This window comes from Bos taurus, unplaced genomic scaffold (assembly GCF_002263795.3).
Source record: "Bos taurus isolate L1 Dominette 01449 registration number 42190680 breed Hereford unplaced genomic scaffold, ARS-UCD2.0 Super-Scaffold_1723_ScbfJmS_2085, whole genome shotgun sequence".
In the NCBI taxonomy this organism is placed as follows: Eukaryota; Metazoa; Chordata; class Mammalia; order Artiodactyla; family Bovidae; genus Bos; species Bos taurus.
Window position 1 is genome coordinate 6361757 of NW_020192292.1, and position 19726 is coordinate 6381482.

The window sequence follows — 19726 nt, forward strand, 5'->3', positions numbered from 1 at the left end:
TATGCATCTTTATCTCTGCTATTTTCAATATATGTTCTATTATTTCACATAGACTATAAGAAGCTTGCAGAATTATTCTTCCAGTTATCCCACTCACAGCCTTTATGATCATTTTCTCATGTTTTATTCTATGTGTTCTAACCTCCCCCTTGTTATGTTACTATTATTTTTACCATAAACAGTAGTCTTTGATATGATTTCTACACACACACACACAAACACATATTTACTGTTTTTTAAAATAATGATTCTTTATATTTACCAGTATATTTACTTCTTCAGGCATTTTTTATTTCTTCCAACAGAATTAGATTTCTAGGTGGTATAATTTTGCTTCAGTAAAAAGAGCTTATTTTGAGTACTTCTTACAGCATATTTCTGCTGAATAAAAATTCTTCTTTTCAGCTTCCTTTTTTCCTGAAAATTTCTTTATTTCACTTTCATCTTTGAAAAATATTTTTGCTGGATATGTAATTCAGGTTTGAATTTTTTGTAATTCAATTTGTAATATGTAATTCAGGTTTGTAATATGTAATTCAGGTTTGATATGTAATTCAGGGTTTTATTTTTCTCCCAGCGAGGAGACAAAATGCTATTCCATTGTCTTCAGTCTCATGGTTTCTGATGAGACGTTACATATTATTCTTATCATTGTTCCCCTGTATGTAGTATTTCTGATTTTTCTTGATGCCTTCAAGATTGTCTTTTTATCTTAGTATGTTTAGTAGTTTGATTCTAATATGCCTAGCTGGTTTTTGTTTGTTGTATTAATCCTGATTGGTATTCTCTGAGCTCCTTGGATAGTAAAGATGTCTTTCCATAAATTTTGAAAAATTGTTGGCCATTATCCCCTTCTATATTTTTTCTGCTCATTTCTCTCTTATCCTCCAGGGATTCTAATTACTTGTATGTCAGATGGTTTGCTATTGTGCCACAGATATCAGATGCTCTGTTCCTTTTTTTTTGCTGCTTTATTTCTTTTTGTTTCTTTTTAGATACTTCTTATTTACATGTATCCAAGTCACAAATTTTATTCTCTGCTGTAGCCAGTCAACTGATAACCCCTCAAAACAAATTCATCATCTCTGATAGTTTACATTTTATTTTCAGCTTTTCCATCTTTCTCTATTCATAGTTTCCATCTCAATGCTGAAATTCTATATCCATTTATGCATGTTACTCACCTTCCCACTATATCTTTTGAAAATGTGTATCATAGTCATTTTAGCATCTTGTTTGATAATTCCTTCATCCTAGATTATCTCTGGGATTGGTTCTATAGTCTCTTTATCTCTTGAGAAAGAGATATTTTCTTCCTTTTTTGTAAGTTTTTTATTTGTTTCTGTAATTTCCTCTTGATTACAAGTCACTATATGTAAAAGAAGAGAAACTGAGTTAAATTATATCAGTGTCCAAAAATGGGAATGCCTTTTCTTCTATTAGGCCATTAGTATTGCTTTGGGGTCAGTCTATTGTTAGATTGATCTGGAGCTGAGCTTTGTTGTTGCTTTAGTTTTATTCAATTCACAATAGGCTTCACTTTATTTAAGAGCAGGATTAAAGCTTTTTCTTCAGCAGGGCTTTTGGTCTGAGTACCTGGATCCTTTGTTTCTGTTCTGCTTCCTTATCCCCATGCTTCAGCGGGCTCTGTAAACTGGAACTATGGCAGATGGGGGTGTTCTCTCTTTATTCTCCTGCCCATCACAGCAGTAGAGGGCCACTGGCTGGTACTCAGTGTTTTCCAGGTCCTCAGTGCCTGTGAGGTTTCTCTCGGTTATTTTTTTCTTCTTTTTTGGTCATGGTGTATGGCATGTGGAATCGTAGTTCACTGATCAGGGATCGAACCCATGCCTCCTGCAATGTAAGCACAGAGTCTTAAACACTGGGCCACCAGGGAAGTCCCCTCTGTCAATTATTTTCCCTGCCCTTCCTGCAGTGCGTACCTCGGATTGAGGAGCAAGGGATATCTCCCTCTGCTTTTCCGCTCCTCCTCCAATGGCAGATGACTGCTGTCTCCTATTCATTGTAAATAAAGGCTAGAGTATGGCAAGAATTGTAACTCCTACTTTCTGAGTTTTGTGTGCCATGATACCTTAGATCCGTAAGTACCATTATTGCAGAAGCAATAGCGTCAATATAATGCTCATAAAATATCCACTAACCACATAATATTCCAAAATTCTGTGTATGCTTGACTACATGATAATTATGCATATGGCCTGATTAAACCTGTTCTCCAATTTGGAGGTCAGAGTTTGTTCATGGTAAATTTTTCATGAGAGGTTTTTGTAGAGTCAAGGGACTATGGCTCATTGGGAATGGGAGAAGGGAAAAATGTTACCTCTTGTCTCCCCATATTTAAATGCTGGATAAGAAATTATCTTCCCTCTGAAACTTTGTGTAACCTGGAGTAAGTTATAATCCACAGAGCCAAAACAGGAAAACTACAAAAATTGTATCAGCTTAAAGTATAAGCAACTAAGCCACTGCATGATGGATTATGATTCATAAAAGGCTTTTATTTAATATAAACTCATTCATATTTTGCTGCTTATAAGGTTCCTCAACAGTATGAATTCACACATTTTTCTTCAGTTTTTGCTAAGTATGGCTTTAGGAAGGATAATATAATATTAAAATACTGGAAGAGTAAAAGTCCGTTCTATTTAAAATATAAGTTTTCCTGTCAGTCTTCTTTTTCATATTTAGTTTTATAACCTTTCTGAACTTGGGAGACTATTTTTTTACACAAAATTGAAATAAGGAGTTATATAAAAGTAATATCCAATGGGAAAAGCATAAACACTGCAGAACTTCTATATTTTTCCAGCCCTTCCTTTGTTGTTCACTGTAATTCCTCTTGGAGCATTCTTTGTGGACCATGTTTCCAAGCATCTAAGGACAAGGAAATATTAACTGTTGGCTTTGTTTCTCATTTTACTAGGTATGTTTTCTTACTAGATCACAAAAATGCATTGGCTTCCTTGATAGCCTGTGTATTTCTAGGGTACATCAAGAAGAACTATTTGCCCAGAGAATTCAATCGGGTGAATTTGTTCCACGGGGATTTCTTCCAAGCATCTCATTGTATTTCATCATGTAACAAGTGATGTGATTATGGGCTTTAGTCAGAATGTTGTTTTGCTCACTTAAGATTCATTCTCAGGAAGGTTGAGCAAATTTGAATTTCATATGAAAGCTTTCTTTGTGTGCTTCAGTAACTCTTTCCCTTTATGGAAGAGAAAATCTTCTTGTTGGAGGGATCTACAGATCTCCGTGCCTGTGGGGCCTGGACCAGCAGCAGGGGGCCTCCACCCAAGGCTACTGCTTCCTGAGCCTCATTAAGGGCATCCTCTGCAGATTTCCTAGGGAGAACGTTGGTGTTGCAGTTATCCAACCCTTCCAGAAATTTGACACTGAGCAAAATTTGCCTTCATCTCCCACTAGAAAGACTGAGTCTAAAAAAAGAAAAAAACTAAACTAAAAACCAGGAATCTCAGTCTTGCTAAGAAACAGCACAGTAGAGAGTGGGCAAAACACGGATTACAGAGACAGCCTCTAGCCCTCCCTCGCTCTGTGATATTGTGCAAGTTACCCAGGCTTTCTGAGCATCACTTTCCACAACTGTGAAAAACTGAAGTAAACATAATACCTTCCTTGCAGGGTTATCATAAGGATGAAGGATAAGGTTTGTAATGAGTGTAGTGCTTCGTAGGCACCTAATAAATATGAGTTGTTATTATGGCAGCAACACATAGGGTTAAGAGCAGAGACTCTGGAACCAGACTGTTAGGGTCCAAACCCTGTGCCTGATGTATATATAGTAGCTGCTACTTAGGCAAGTTGTTTTAACTCCTCATACCTCAGTTTTATCATCCCCCAAATTAGGGAGAATGATAGTACCCGCACTAGTCATTTCTGTTAATCTGTGGCAGATGGGAAATTCTGGCTGTTTTTGTCAAGGTATGTATGTAGATAAAGTTGAGTTTAATAATATGTCTCAATGAGAAGAATGATAGAAACAGCAACTACAGTTTATTCTGTGTATGCTGTATACCAAGAACATGCTAAGCTCTTTACCAATGCTTTGCTAAACATGCTGTTTACCAATATTAATCCTTTTAGCTCTCACAATTCCCCTAGGAGATAGGTACTAATAGTAATATTTATCTTACAGTTGAGAAAACTGAGGAACAGAGAGGTTCATCAGTGTTCTAAGGTCACGCAGCTCACCTGGATTCACACCTATGTTTTCTAGTGGCAGAGTTTGTGCTCTTAATCACTCTGCCATTGCGCTCGCCATCTTCTATATTAAGTGGAGAGCCTGTCCCGGGGCTTCAGGCTTCTTGTGCTTCATGACTTTTTCAATTTGATGAAGCAACTGTATATGATGGACAAATAATTGTATGGCAAATGAGATAAACTCCCATGATCATTGTTTTCCTGATTAGTGGTGGGTTAATTACATTTAAAGAGGTTTTTTTGTATATAGGTCACTTGTTTTCTAGATGAGGAAATAGAAGCCTTGAGTGTAGACAGTTTTCCAAAAATCTCAAGACAAGTTATGAGGAGAACCCAGGATTCTTATTTTCATCATTCCATCAAGCCTGTAGTTGAAAAAGAAGAAATGATAGTTGACCTTGGACACAACTAAATACCAGTTCTAATTATCATGTGCAAACCCACAACAAACGGTGCCTTATTACAACCCAGGTCTCCTGCATTGCGGGCAGATTCTTTACCAGCTGAGCTGCAAGAGAAGCCCAGGAATACTGGAGTGGGTAGCCTGTCCCTTCTTCAGCAGATCTTCCCGACCCAGGAATAGAACCAGGGTCTCCTGCATTGCAGGCTGATTCTTTACCAACTGAGCTATCAGGGCTCCTTCTTATTTCTGCAAATGCCAAGTCATGTTTTGTCCATTACCAATAATGTCAATATTTTTGCGGGGAGGAGAAAACAAGCTTCAAGCTTCCCAGGCACGTAAAAGGAAGTACCAGTGGAAAGGCATGCCAAAACAAATATCCTTAGGAAAGAAGCTATTATATTATCTGCACTCTTTGCCTTCAATGGCATTTCCTCTGCTGCAATCACAAACACCATCTGCAGCCCGCTCCTCTGAAGAGGGGAAAACTTGAAATGCGTAATGTCTGATGCTTGCTAGCTGAGAAATCTCCTGGTACAACTTAGGAAGAACAAGGGTGCAGTTTCTGATTCAGTAAGAGGGAAAGGAGCACTCTCCTTGGCTGTGTCAACCTCTCGTGCTCTGGGGGTGAGATGCCAGTCACTGTACCCTCTGGTACATCACCATGTCATGGCTTCACTTGTCTTTACTTGACGCTTTTCTATTGGTGACAGAGGGTATGCCTGCTTTTCCAAACAGACTTAGCAGCTTTCTTCTCTCCGCCCTGTGGGTGCAGCGTCATTTGTGTACTCAAGATGGTCCCCTTAACTCAATAAAGTATAAAATTGGGGGAAAAAAGGAGTGAAGAAATAGGTCTTATTTTAGACACATCTTTTCCATCCCCATCAATTCCTACTACTTATTTCCTCATAGTTCAGATTACAGAGAAATTCTATTCAGACTAGAAGGCCTGTAAAATGTTTCCCAAATCAAAGCGAGAAACAAACCACAATTTGTAAAACATATTGAACTATGATTCAGAAATAGATCAACTGAAGCAAGCCATGAGGTACAAGGAAAACTCAAACTGTTTCTTTATAAACTTAATTTTTTTTTGAATTTTAGATTTGCAGAAATATTGCAAAGATGATACAGAGAGTTCCCACTTACCCTGCATCCAGTTTTCCCTATTTTTTTTTTTTTTTAGACTGTGCCTTTTGCAGGATCTTAGCTCCCCTACCAAGGATTGAACTTGGATCCTAGCAGTGAAAACACTGGGTCCTAACCACTGGACAGCTGGGGTATTCCTACAATTTCCCTTAATGTTAGCATCTTAATTTACTATGATACATCTGTGAAAACTAAGAAACTAACACTATACATTACTATAAGTAAATTCCAGATTTTATTTGGATTTCACCAGTTTCTCCACTAATGCCCTTATTCCTTTCCAGGATCCCATCCAGGATATCATACCTCATTTAATTGTCACGTCTTCATCTCTTGTGGGTGTCCTCTCAGTCATGTCTGACTCTCTGCAACCCCATGTGCTGTAGCCCACCAGGCTACATGGGATTTTCCAGGCAAGAATACTGGAGCAGATAGCCATTCCCTTCTCCAGGGGATCGTCCCAACTCAGGGATTAAACCTAGGTCTCCTGCATTGTGCAGTCAGATTCTTTAACATCTGAGCCACCGGGGAAACCCTAAGAGATGAAAAGAGCTTCATCTCTTCTGGTCTGTGACAGTTGCTTCGTGTCTCTCTCTCTCTTTTTTTTAACCTTGGATGTTTTAACACTAACTCCACGTAGCTCCTGTATCTAAGACAACTCCACTGAGTATCCCAGAAACTCACCTAGTTTACAAGTTCTGATCTGGATTTATAAGGACTGAACTTAACAAAATTCTGCTTTAAAACTGCCTTATGACCAATCCCAGCCTCTGGAACCCTTGTAACTCTCACTTTTAAGCCACTACTGAGCCTCTGACAAGAGGGTACAGCATGTTTTTAAAACCAGTGGCCTTCACTGGTGGTCTTTGTGTTGGATTTGACAAAGGGATTCATAACAATTTAATTCAATCATCCAGTAAAATGCAAGAATTCTTTCTACAGCACCTGATAAGTCTCTATCAGGCCTGTGTGAACCCCACCACCCATATATAAACACTGCAATAACAGGACACTAATTACCTCCCCAAAGAATCCATTTTCTCCATTTTTGGACAGTCCCTATTTGTTAGAAATGGCTTCATTAAAGTGAGCCCTGACCTATTGCCTTGCAGTTTTTCTTCACTGACACTATTGCTGTCTTCTACAGAGTTAAGTTTCCCCATCTATTTCCCATAAAGTGATGGGCCCAGATGCCATGATCTTAGTTTTCTGAATGTTGAGCTTTAAGCCAACTTTTTCACTCTCCTCTTTCACTTTCATCAAGAGGCTTTTTAGTTTCTCTTCACTTTCTGCCATAAGCAAGTAAGCTCCGTCTTAAGTTAAATATGGGATGGCAAGTCCCACTCCAGGTGAATGGCGGCAGTCAGACACACTTGGGTGGTCCAGCTTCATTCAGATACTGTCACTCGGTAGGTGTCTGAATTTGGGTGTGTGATTCAACAGCTCTGCTCTGGGCCTCATAGAATTATTATGAAAATGAATGAAGTAACACATATGACAGCACCTGGCACACTGCCAGGCACAGAGAAGACTCTTAATACATGAGAGTTGGTCAGGATGATCAACTGCTGAATACCCAGAATGAAATGTACCATTTATGTTGCACTGGGTTGACCCAAAAATTTGTTCAGGTTTTTTGGGCAAAATCTTATGGAAGAATCCAAATGAACTTTTGGGCCAACCCAGTATTGTGTTATTACATTCTTTGCTCTTCCTCACAGCAGTGAATTCTAACTTTCTCTTCTTATTAACTGATTTCAAAGACATAAGTTTATTTTCCTGTGACTTTTTTTCCTCAAGGTTTAATTAAGCTATTACTGAACAGAACTGAAGTGTTAAATAACCTGAGAGGATCAGTTCCTAACATTCATGAATATGGTATATTGCCAACGTAAGAGATTAGTCATGGTAGTGGATGGGAGAATTTGGAAAGGATTAGCAAATACCCCTGCTAATCAACAAAATATGCAAATGAAGCCCCTTCTTGTGGCATTGATCTCAGTCTCCATGGCAACACCAGAGTTATCTGTGTACATGGGAAGAAGTAATTTCAAAGCTGCAAAGTATGATAGAAAGCACTGTGAGGAGCATCAAAGGGGAAAAAGATCGCTGAAAAGTATTCCCACTTCTTGAAGAAATTCATACAACTTTCTGTAAGTTTTTATTTTCCCTGGGCCTCTACTGCGTGTGTGTGCCTGTGTGTGTGCGTGCTAAGTCGCTTCAGTCATGTCCAACTTTGTGTGACCCTGGGACCATAGCCTACCCGGCCCCTCTGTCCATGGAATTCTCCAGGCAAGAATACTGGAATGGGTTGTCATTTCCTATTCCAGGGGATATTCCTGACCCAGGGACTGAACCTGTGGATCCTGTGGTTCCTCCATTGGCAGGTGGGTTCTTTCCCACTCACCACCTGGGAAGCCTGAGCCTCTACTACTGGAATGTTAATTGATGTTATAAACACAAACGGGAGTAGAAAAAGGTCAGAAGGGACCCACAAAATCTATAATCCATTGTTTTGACCGAACAACTATAAATTAAGATTATTTGCATGTCTCTGTAGCAGGATTATCTGGGTTAGGAACCTAGTTCCAGCAATCATCAGCTATATATACCTTTAGGCAAAATCTTAACCTCTTCATACCTCATTGTCCTTATCTGTAACGTGGCGATAATAATAGTTCCTACCAAGTAGGTTTGCTATGATCATTGAGTAAGTCAACACATGTAAAGTGGTAGAACAGGGCCTGGTCCAGACTAAGTGCTCCAAAAAATGCTAGCTGCTATTATTATTATTATCACGCCTCATCATTATTCTTGCTAGTTGGTCATGCTTCTGGAATAGGGACTACCTTTCAATTTTATATCCTGTGAGGAAAATACAGAGCGAGAAAGGTTATATTTTCCATTTTCTAATTTTGTTTGTACTGAAAAAGAGACTTGAAATGTCAGCCCTGAAGAGGTTTTATAGGTATTATAATTTTCAATTTCAATAAAACACTTAGGAAAATGGTAACTGTGACTCTGGTTGAGGCGTGAGATCCAAGTAAAGCCACATCATTGTTTAAACTTTCATCAAAATCTAGGAGCAGGTGGATGTCCTTAAAATGGGATGTGATCAAAATTGAATTCATTTACTTCAGAAACCAAGCCACCTTTTGATCTAAATGTGTGTGTGTGTGTGTGTGTGTGTGTGTGTATATATATTAAAACAAATGCAGGCCCTTGTACCTTCATAGGCCAATTTTTCTTTGTGGTCTCAGCTCATTTCACCTTGCCTCTGTGTGTTGGTTGCTTAAATTTCTAGTCCAAGCAGGATAATTTCAGGAATTCAAGTTTGGGTTTAGTTTTCAGTGCTTACATTTGATGTGAGATTATTCTAATAGATATTGGGCTACTTGCTTTGTGAGGTTAAAAAAAAATTTTTTTTTTTACTGCAAACAAAGCTCCTGCTGATCACTACCCAGTGGTTCAAAAGCTTTTGGAGGCAGCCTAATGGAACTAAAAGAGAGGAGTCTAGGAGTCTGAAACCTGAGGTTTGAAACCCTGCTGGCCTCTGCTACATCTGACTCTTCTTCCTTCACTCTGCTGCCTTTAGTTTTCCTGGATACCTTTTGTAAGTAACTACACTGCCTCTTTGGAATGAGGTAGGGCTTAAAATGATCAGTCAGTAAATGAGGTATGTGATGGTAGGCAAGCCGTGACCCCTTGGTGAGAAAACAGTTTTCTGGTCTGTAAAATGGAGCCAACTGAAATCTCCTCTGGCTTCATCAGCTGTTCTCAAGCATATCAAATAAGACAATGGTTGTAAGAGGGCTCTGTCAGACCTTAACAGATTGTATACTTCTGAAGAATTATTTTAATATCAAATATGACAATATATGGGTCAATCTAATTACCAACATGATTTAACTTCCCCTTTCACAAGGATCCAATGGTTCCCGGCTTATAGTTTGATGCGTGAACTGTATAGTTCTTCTAGGTTAAAACATGGCTACCTTCTAACATGCATTCGTATATGAACCTACTCATTAAAATAGTCCTGTCTGCATTTCAGTGCTCCAGATGCCTACTTTCTAAACAGAGAAACAGAGAGTTAGCTAACTCATGGAGCCAGGAAACTGTCATTTATGGAGTCCCTCCTCTGTCTAGCTGTGGGTATCCAGAGATGAAGTTCCAGCCCCTGCCGTGGGAGCTCCCTGCTTGGTAGGCATGACGGACAAGTAGACAGTAAATGAACAGTGTAAATGCCATAATAGCTATCTGTGTAGGGTGCTATGGAGCAGAGAAGAAGAAACTGTCTTTACAGGGAGATCGTGGAGGAAGGTTTCCCAGAGGAGATCATGCCTGAAATAAATCTGGAGGTTTGCTAGTGAGGTAGATAGAATTGTCAAAGCTGTAGCAGTTGGAGTGGCTAAAGGGATGGAAAGGATGCCTTGGGGAAGGGAAGTCCTTTGGTATGGCTGAAATGCAATGTGTCTGAGGAAGGACATAAGGGTGCCAAGGAAGTCTAGGGCCCAATAATGGAAGGCTTGTGAGTGGCGAGCCACTGAGAGTTGTTAACAGGGCATGCATGATCAGATTTTTCTGTTAACATTAGAGCAGTTAGCCGAGTATTTTGGTCACAGTCCAGAGAGGAGGCTATGGTGAAATTCAAGGAAGAAATAACACTGGAATAGGTGAAATATTAACAAGAGGAATTTAGAGAAGTAGTAAGAATATAGAACCTGCAGTACTTGATTACTCATTGGATGTGAGGTGGGAGAGGGAAGGACTCGGGATAATACCCAAGTTTCTGGCTCAGTTGAGATGGTGAATGAATCCGGAAAGAAGTAGGCTACAAGAAACAAACTCAATAGCCACATGGAGTAAGAGAAGAGGAACCAGTCTGGGGGAGATGAGTTCAATTTGAGATTTGTTTAGTTTGAGGTCCTGAGTGGCATTTGGGGAGAACTATCCATGTATTGAGTTCAGAGGAGTTATCCGAGCTGATGAAATTGTAGGGGTCAAGAAAGGTTTCCCCAACTCTCGTAGATTTCAGACCCAGCCTCAACCTTGGCTAGGTCTGAACAACAAAGACAAATTCAAAGAAAAGCATTCAGAATTACTTAGCATCAGTTTTACATGGCATTGTTGTTGTTGTTATTCAGTCGCTCAGTCTGACTCTTCGCAATCCCATGGGCTGCAGCATGTCAGGCTTCCCTGTCCTTCACTATCTCCCAAAGTTTGCTCAAACTCATGTCCATCCATCTCATCCTCTGCCACCCCCTTCTCCTCCTGCCCTCAACCTTTCCCAGCATCAGGGTTTTTCCATTGAGTCAAATCTTTGTGCTAGGTGGCCGAAGGATTGGAATTTCAGTTTCAGCATCTGCCCATCCAATGAATATTCACAGTTGATTTCCTTTAGAATTGACTGGTTTTATCTGCCTGCAGTCCAAGGGACTCTCAAGAGTCTTCTCCAGCACCACAATTCAAAAGCATCAGTTCTTCAATGCTCAGCCTTCTTCATGGTCCAACTCTCACATCCATACATAACTACTGGAAAAACCATACCTTTGACTAGGTGGACCTTTGTTGGCAAAGTGATCTCTGCTTTTCAATATGCTGTCTAGGTTTGTCATAGCTTTTCTTCCAAGGAGCAAGCGTCTTTTAATTATGCGTCATAAGAGTCTTCATAAGGTAATGCAGACTAGAAGAAACAATTAGAAGTGAGTATTTTTATGCTAGTTTTCCTGAAGAATGGGCAGCCATGTAGAAATGTAATAGACCAAGGGGTACGAGGTAAGTGCATAAACTTGAGGAAACTGAGCAAGGCCTTTGGAGACAACGATGTTTCTTTCCTCTGGGTACAATAAGGGCACTTGGTGAAAGTGAAAGTCGCTCAGTCCTGTCTGACTCTTTGTGACCCCTTGAACTATACAGTCCATAGAATTCTCCAGGCCAGAATACTGGAGTGGGTAGCCTTTCCCTTCTCCAGGGGATCTTCCCTACCCAGGGATTGAACCCAGGTCTCCCGCATTGCAGGCGGATTCTTTACCAGCTGAGCCACCAGGGAAGCCCAAGAATACTGGAGTGGGTAGCCTATCCCTTCTCCAGCAGATCTTCCCAACCCAGGAGTCAAACCGGAGTCTCCTGCATTGCAGGTGGATTCTTTACCAACTAAGCTATCAGGGAAGCCTCTTACATGAGGATTTTATGACCTGCTTCTGACAAGGGAGGATGAAAGGTCAGTGACTTACCTGCTTTTACTGTTTTCTCTAACTCCTTCAGCTTAACATTTTCAATGTGCCCAAGTGTCCTATTTAGGGGCAGCATGTCCTCAACTCCGTCAAAAGCAGTAGAAATTTCTGGATTTGTTACAGTAGGAAAGGTAGTTATTTTCTACACTATTCATAAGGCTGAATTCCTACCATATACCAAGCATCAGCTAAACCAGTTCTCCTTTTAGAGGCCTTCCCTGACCTTCCAATCTCAACTAGCTTCTTTGGTATTACTCTCGAAGAGTTTTCTGTTCTTTTGCTTTATAGCAGGGATCTCAATTTCTAGCTAGTTATTTATGTTTGAGAGTCCAATCTCTGGCTATCCATGTGAGCCCAATCACATCTGCCTTGTTTACTCCTGAATACCTGCAACTCAGCACGGCACATAGTAAGTGCTCCAAGAACATTCGTCAAATGGATGAATGAAGAGTAAATACCTTAAAGAAGACAATAAGGGAGAAAATTAGAGGACCTCGGGCAGAATCCTGTGGAACTCAAATGCTCAGTAAGAGGAAAAGGAGACTGAGAATGAGCAATCAAATATAAATAGGAGGAAAACCAGGAGAACAGGGTCTCAGAGAAGCCTATGGAAGAATGTCAAGAAGAGAATGATCACTGGCATCCAATGCTGCTAAAGAGCTGTGCAAAGTAATGACCGAGAAGCAGTCATTGGATGTAAAAATAAGAAGGTTATTGATGATCTTAGTAAAAACAATTTTAGTGTTATGATGGAAATAAAGTTTGAATCGAGGTTTCTAGTCAATATGTTGAACTATTAGAGAAGCCCCTGTCCTTCCTTAAAAATGTATAAGGAGCAGATAAAATCTAAGCATGTCTTTGACAATTCGAAAGTTCTAAATCCAAAAGAAAATTTCTAGGTGATAGAAACAAAGCAGAAATTCAAAGCCAAAGCAAACTGCAACAGTTGAAGCTAAATGGCCATCAAGAGTATTAGACCTGGATATATATCTTGGAGCTTAAGGTGAAGCCATGGTAAAGAATCTGCCTGCAATGCAGGAGACCCGGGTTCAGTCCCCGGATCAGGAAGATCCCTCTGGAGAAGGGAATAGCAACCCACTCCAGTATTCTTGCCTGGATAATTCCTGAGAATTCCAGAGAAGCCTAGTGGGCTATAGTCCATGGGGTCACAATGAGTCAGACACAACTGAGTGATTAACACACTCAGGTGAAGCCACAGCCCTGATATAGAGCCTTGAGTTCCCTTCATAAACCTAGGAGCCAAAAGTCCATCCGGCTCATGATGAATCAGGACTCAAGGCCTGGGATGCAGAATATAGGTGGAGTGTCCTCTCTGGGCCTAGAATGTAAAAAATCAAAGCCCCACATCTTAATTTTTACTAACAAGCTGGGAAATTTAAAAACTGACTTTGATCCAGTGAAACCCAGAGAATGCTGGCAGAGAAAGAACACAAAATTGTAGAGATAGATAACTCTGCTTTCCAGGGTTCACATAGGACTTCTACAGAAAGGAACTCTCCTGCTGAAGGTGAGCCCCTCAGATTTCCAGAGAAAGAAGGGAAATAAGTCATTACAGGGGTGATCAGAAGTGACAATAAACAGGGTAATCTATATTCCAGAAAAGTTGTATAATAAGGCAATATGGGAGAGACTTTAACATAAGCATCTTCAAAATGTTCAATAGGATAAAGGAAGGAATAGAATCCATAAAGTATAAACAGCACATTATCAAAAAATAGCAGACATATTAGAAAAGATGAAACAGACATTATAAAAATTATATATATATGTGTGTATATATATATATACACATATATGTACAGTAAGCCCCCTACATATGAACAAGTGCTGTTCTGAGAGTGCATTCATAAGTCCAGTTTATTTGTAAGTCCAGCAGAGTTAGTCTATGTCTGCAACTAACATAAGCAGTTACATAGTACTGTACTGTAATAGGTTTATAATACTTGACACACAAATAATACATAAAAAACAAACAAAAAGTAAAACATTTTTAATCTTATAGTACAGTACCTTGAAAAGTACAGTAGTACCAGCTGCATCACTGCTGCTTCTATGCTTGCTTCTGGACATGGGCTTGAAATAAAGATACGGTACTATTGTGCTCTATATGCTACTGTGCAGCAAAGTACACAAAAGTCCAACCACTTGTACAGGATGCATGCATGCGACAATGTATGCCAGACATGGGAACTAACTTTCATGATTGGACCAGGAATGCACATTTGCACCTTTGAAAATTCTCAGCTTGAAGGACTTACTATATACATATGCTTGTATGTATATATATATATAATTTTTAATATGCTCTATATATTTTAAGTTACATAATGTATAATACAGTATTTGTGTGTGCATTGATGGAATAAAAACAAAATCAATCAATAGACTAAATCCAACTAGAGAAGGGATAGGTCAAGCGCCCCTGATTCTACAAAGTTAAATAGTTGGGATTAGGAAAGAGAAGGAAGAAAGGGAATGTAGGAGAGAATGAAGTCTCATGTACACCTAACAGAAGTTTCAGAAGAAGAATAGCAATTTAAAGGGAAACATTAGATGAAGAGTTGATGGCTAAATTTCCAGAATTGAACCAAAACTATTGAACAATTGAAGGAGCATAAGAAGAGGAATGCAATGAAGAGGAATATTTTAAATATATTCAAATACCAACCAAATACTAGTTGTCCTCTAAAAGGGGTATTGAAATCTATAGGGAAGAATTGCTAAGAATACACACACACACACACACACACAATTTTATATGATAAAATTAGAGTGAATGGTGAATGTGAAGAAGGTAAGTGTGTTGGTAAAGACCACATTTTTTCATGAATCCTGGCCAGGAAGGGTAAAAAACTTGAACGAGAGCTGAATGAGCTTGTGTGACATGGAAATTTATGCAACATGAATAGCAAAAGCAACACAGTGAGCTTATGTGTACACTCACATGCACACATATTCATAGAGCTAGTAGAATAAAATGGCAGGGGACTTTGAAGTATAGTTGATTTATGATGTGTTAGTTTCTGCTGTACACCAAAGTGATTCAGTTATGCACATATGTGTGTGTGTGTGTATTCTTTTTCATATTCTTTCCCATTATGGTTTATCACAAGACATTGAATATAGTGCCCTATGATATGTAGTAAGACCTTGTTTATCCATTCCATATGTAATAGTTTGCATTAGCTAGTCCCAAACTTAAAATCACAGTGAAAAGTGAAAGTGTTTAGTCCCTCAGTTCGGTCCAACTTGTGGCGACCCCATGGAGCGTAGCCCGCCAGGCTCCTATGTCCATGGAATTCTCCAGGCAAGAATACTAGAATGGGTTGCCGTTCCCCTCTCCAGGGGCTTTTCCTGACCCAGGGATCAAATCCACGTCTCCTGCATTGCAAGCAGATTCTTTACCATCTGAGCCACCAATTGCAGGGAACTTTTATTTTATTTTATACTGATTTTTTACTAATTTATTTATTTTGAATTTATATTTACTAATGTCGCTAAGTCGTGTCCAGCTCTTGCAACCCCATGGACTGTAGCCTGCCAGGCTCCTCTGTCCACGGGATTCTCTAGGCAAGATTACTGGTGTGGGTTGCCATTTTCTTTTCCAGGGGATTTTCCCAACCCAAGAATCCAACCTGGGTCTTTTGCACTGTAGGCAAAGTCTTTACCAACTGAGCTATAAGGGAAGCCAATTTAGATTGGATTCTGTCAGCCAGGATGTATGAATGTGTGTGTGTGTGTGTGTGTGTTGATTTGCTACTGATGTATATTTGCTACATCATCAATTATTTTTCAACTGTAAAAGATTTATTTAACATCATCTTTCCTACAACTTTTGAAAAGCAAAAGAAAAAATGGTGAGAAGGACTGAAAGGACAGTTTTAAAGTGAATACATCAGCATTATGAAGAATTCCTTACATTTTCATGTTTTTCCTCATTCATCTCAAGTAGGTGAAGTTTTCACCGTGGAGTGTGAGACCACAAATCGGTGTTTAGGAACTACTGCTTTAGGTGATGCCTTTAAGGGCGTATGAAAGTTTTATCACTTTAGATAGTAACATCACAGAAGATAATTTTATAAATTCAGAAAACACTGAAGCACCATTAAAATATGACTTTAGTCATGACCTCGTGCATTGGGGACTTTTAAATTGAGGGATTCTCCAAAGCTCTTAGTTCCCTTGAAGCCATTCAGGCAGCCTGTTCTGTCATTTAAAATGTCACCACTAGAGGTGCTCTTTTGTATTGATAGTATAATACTGCCTCCATAAAATCCTTATTAGAATGAGCCACTTGCCAGAGAGGGGGGTCATGAGAACATTACTAGTAATCATTAATCCAGCACTGATGAGAGGAGCTGCCTTATTGGAAAGCGGTGACCCAGGGATGTGATACGGGAAAGGACAATATTAATGAAGGAATAGAATTAGGACAACCCGGATCCTAAAGTCTTATCTGTAAGAGCTGGCTCTTGTGGAACCTCTAAAGGACGGCGGGCATGTGGGCTGAGATGTTGGCAGTAAAGCATTGTCTGCAGCCTGTCTGGAGTGTACACACACGCACGCATACATGTACATACAGTATGTGTCTTGGTTCTTACAGTGAAATGAGGCAGTTGTTTCCCTTGACAATTCTAAGTAGATTTTTTTCAGACCAAAGTATACCAAGATTATGATAGAGAAAGTAGGCACTGGTATTTTAGCAGCAGGAAGAGGAATGACTCAGTAGGAAGATTTTGTTCTAATATGTTTACAATATACTCAAACAGTAACCAAATAATAGTTGTCCCTCTCCAATAGGAATATTGACATCTACCAAAGAAATTAGTAGGATTATCTGGTTGGGACAGTCATTTCCCTATAATCTTTAATTCACTAGCTTACAGTTTTATCATCATCATCATAACATTATTTAATAACTGCCCACACTTAAATCTCTGGTCATTAAGCTAACCCGTTATTGCAGGAGGAGAATGTGTGACTCACTGTGGTATACGTGCCAATTTAATTTTCATTTTGATTGGCATCTTTCCAAGGGGATTACTTCTACTAAACCCTCTGCTGATGGAAGTGGTAAATCGATAAACTACTGTACACTTAAACATCACCGTTGACAATATTGTGTGGAATACAATCAGTGGGAAAGGGAAGACAGTTGTTTACAAGCAAGAAATAAACAACTCACAAACGTCTATCAGAACCTCCACATAACACATTTTATTTTTCCCGATCCCCAGAATGCCTAATAACCATACCTATAATCAATATTTCACAGAAAAGTACACTTCTGAAGAATGCTTACAATAAGGGATCAACTTGTTGCCAAGTGATTCAAAGTGTAGGGGTATAAAAATTCAAGATTGTGCTCTTTAACAAGTGGTGCTGGGAAAACTGGTTAACCACTTGTAAAAGAATGAAACTAAAACACTTTCTAACACCATACACAACAATTAACTCAAAATTATTAAAGATCTAAATGTAAGACCAGAAACAATAAAACTCCTAGAGGAAAACATAGGCAAAACACTCTCCGACATAAATCATAGCAGGATCCTCTATGACCCACCTCCCAGAGTATTGGAAATAAAAGCAAAAATAAACAAATGGGACCTAATTAAACTTAAAAGCTTCTGCACAACGAAGGAAACTATAAGCAAGGTGAAAAGACAGCCTTCGGAATGGGAGAAAATAATAGCAAACGAAGCAACTGACAAAGAATTAATCTCCAAAATATACAAGCAACTCCTGCAGCTCAATTCCAGAAAAATAAACGACCCAATCAAAAAATGGCCAAAGAACTAAACAGACATTTCTCCAAAGAAGACATACATATGGCTAACAAACACATGAAAAGATGCTCAACATCACTCATTATCAGAGAAATGCAAATCAAAACCACAATGAGGTACCATTTCATGCCAGTCAGAATGGCTGCTATCCAAAAGTCTACAAGCAATAAATGCTGGAGAGGATGTGGAGAAAAGGGAACTCTCTTACACTGTTGGTGGGAATGCAAACTAGTACAGCCACTATGGAGAACAGTGTGAAGATTCCTTAAAAAACTGGAAATATAACTCCCATAGACCCAGCAATCCTACTGCTGGGCATACACACCAAGGAAACCAGAATTGAAAGAGACACGTGTACCCCAATGTTCATTGCAGCACTGTTTATAATAGCCAGGACATGGAAGCAACCTAGATGCCCATCAGCAGATGAATGGATAAGAAAGCTGTGGTACATATACACAATGGACTATTACTCAGCCATTAAAAAGAATGCATTTGAATCAGTTCTAATAAGGTGGATGAAACTGGAGCCTATTATACAGAGTGAAGTAAGTCAGAAAGAAAAACACCAATATAGTATATTAACACATATATATGGAATTTAGAAAGATGGTAACGATGACCCTATATGCGAGACAGCAAAAGAGACACAGATGTAAAGAACAGACTTTTGGACTCTATGGGAGAAGGCGAGGGTGGGATGATTTGAGAGAATAACATTGAAACATGTATATGATCATATGTGAAATAGATCACCAGTCCAGGTTCGATGCATGAGACAGGGTGCTCAGGGCCGGTGCACTGTGATGACCCTGAGGGATGAGATGGGGAGGGAGGTGGGAGGGGGTTCAGGATGGGGAACACATGTACATCCGTGGCTGATTCATGTGAATATATGGCAAAACCACTACAATATTGTAAAGTAATTAGCCTCCAATTAAAATAAATAAATAAAAATTTTTAAAAATTCAAGATTGTGTAAATCCTCTCACCTCAGGGTAAGTAATATATCCTGATAAGAAATTCAGCACCAAGAGTCAGTTTAACCCAGGTATGAAGTCTGGCTTTACCCAGTTTTGTTCCCCAACTCCCTAGCTCTTTCTCATCCTTCAGAATTCATCCTCCAAGATGTTTGTTTTGTTTTTTTTTTTTTCCTGAAGCTGACCTCTACTGCCCAGAGTCAGCTGTGCCTTCTTTTGTGTACTCCCAACACTTTGGACATTTGGTCCTACTCTTACTGTGCTTAATAACATTTGGTTTTAGTCTATTTATTTCTCTTTCTCCTCCACTTGAGGCCAAGGACAGTCTCTGGAGAGACAATAGAGCCCTTTTAAGATCATGGGATATAAGTCAGAATGCATGGATTTGAATCCATCACTTCCTACCTGAATGAACTCAGTAACCTCTCTTTTCCTCAGTTTTTTCATCTGTAGAATGAGGATAAGCTCAGAAGGTTGCTGTAAGTATTAAGTGAGTAAATAAGTACAAGGTACTTAGATAATGCCAGGGATATAGTTCAGTTCAGTTCAGTTGCTCACTCGTGTCTGACTTTTTGTGACCCCATGGACTGCAGCACACCAGGCTTCCCTGTCCTTCGCTATCTCCTGGAGTTTACACAAACTCATGCCCATCGAGTCGGTGATGCCATCCAACCATCTCATCCTCTGTCGTCCCCTTCTCCTCCTGCCTTCAATCTTTCCCAGCATCAGGGTCTTCTCTAATGAGTCAGCTCTTCGCATCAGGTGGCCAAAGTATTGGAGCTTCAGCTCCATCATCAGTCCTTCCAATGAATATTCAGGATTGATTTCCTTTAGGATGGACTGGTTTGATATAGTTGGTGCTCAGTAAATTGTTGTCATTTAGTGGCTAAGTCCATGTCTCACTCTTTT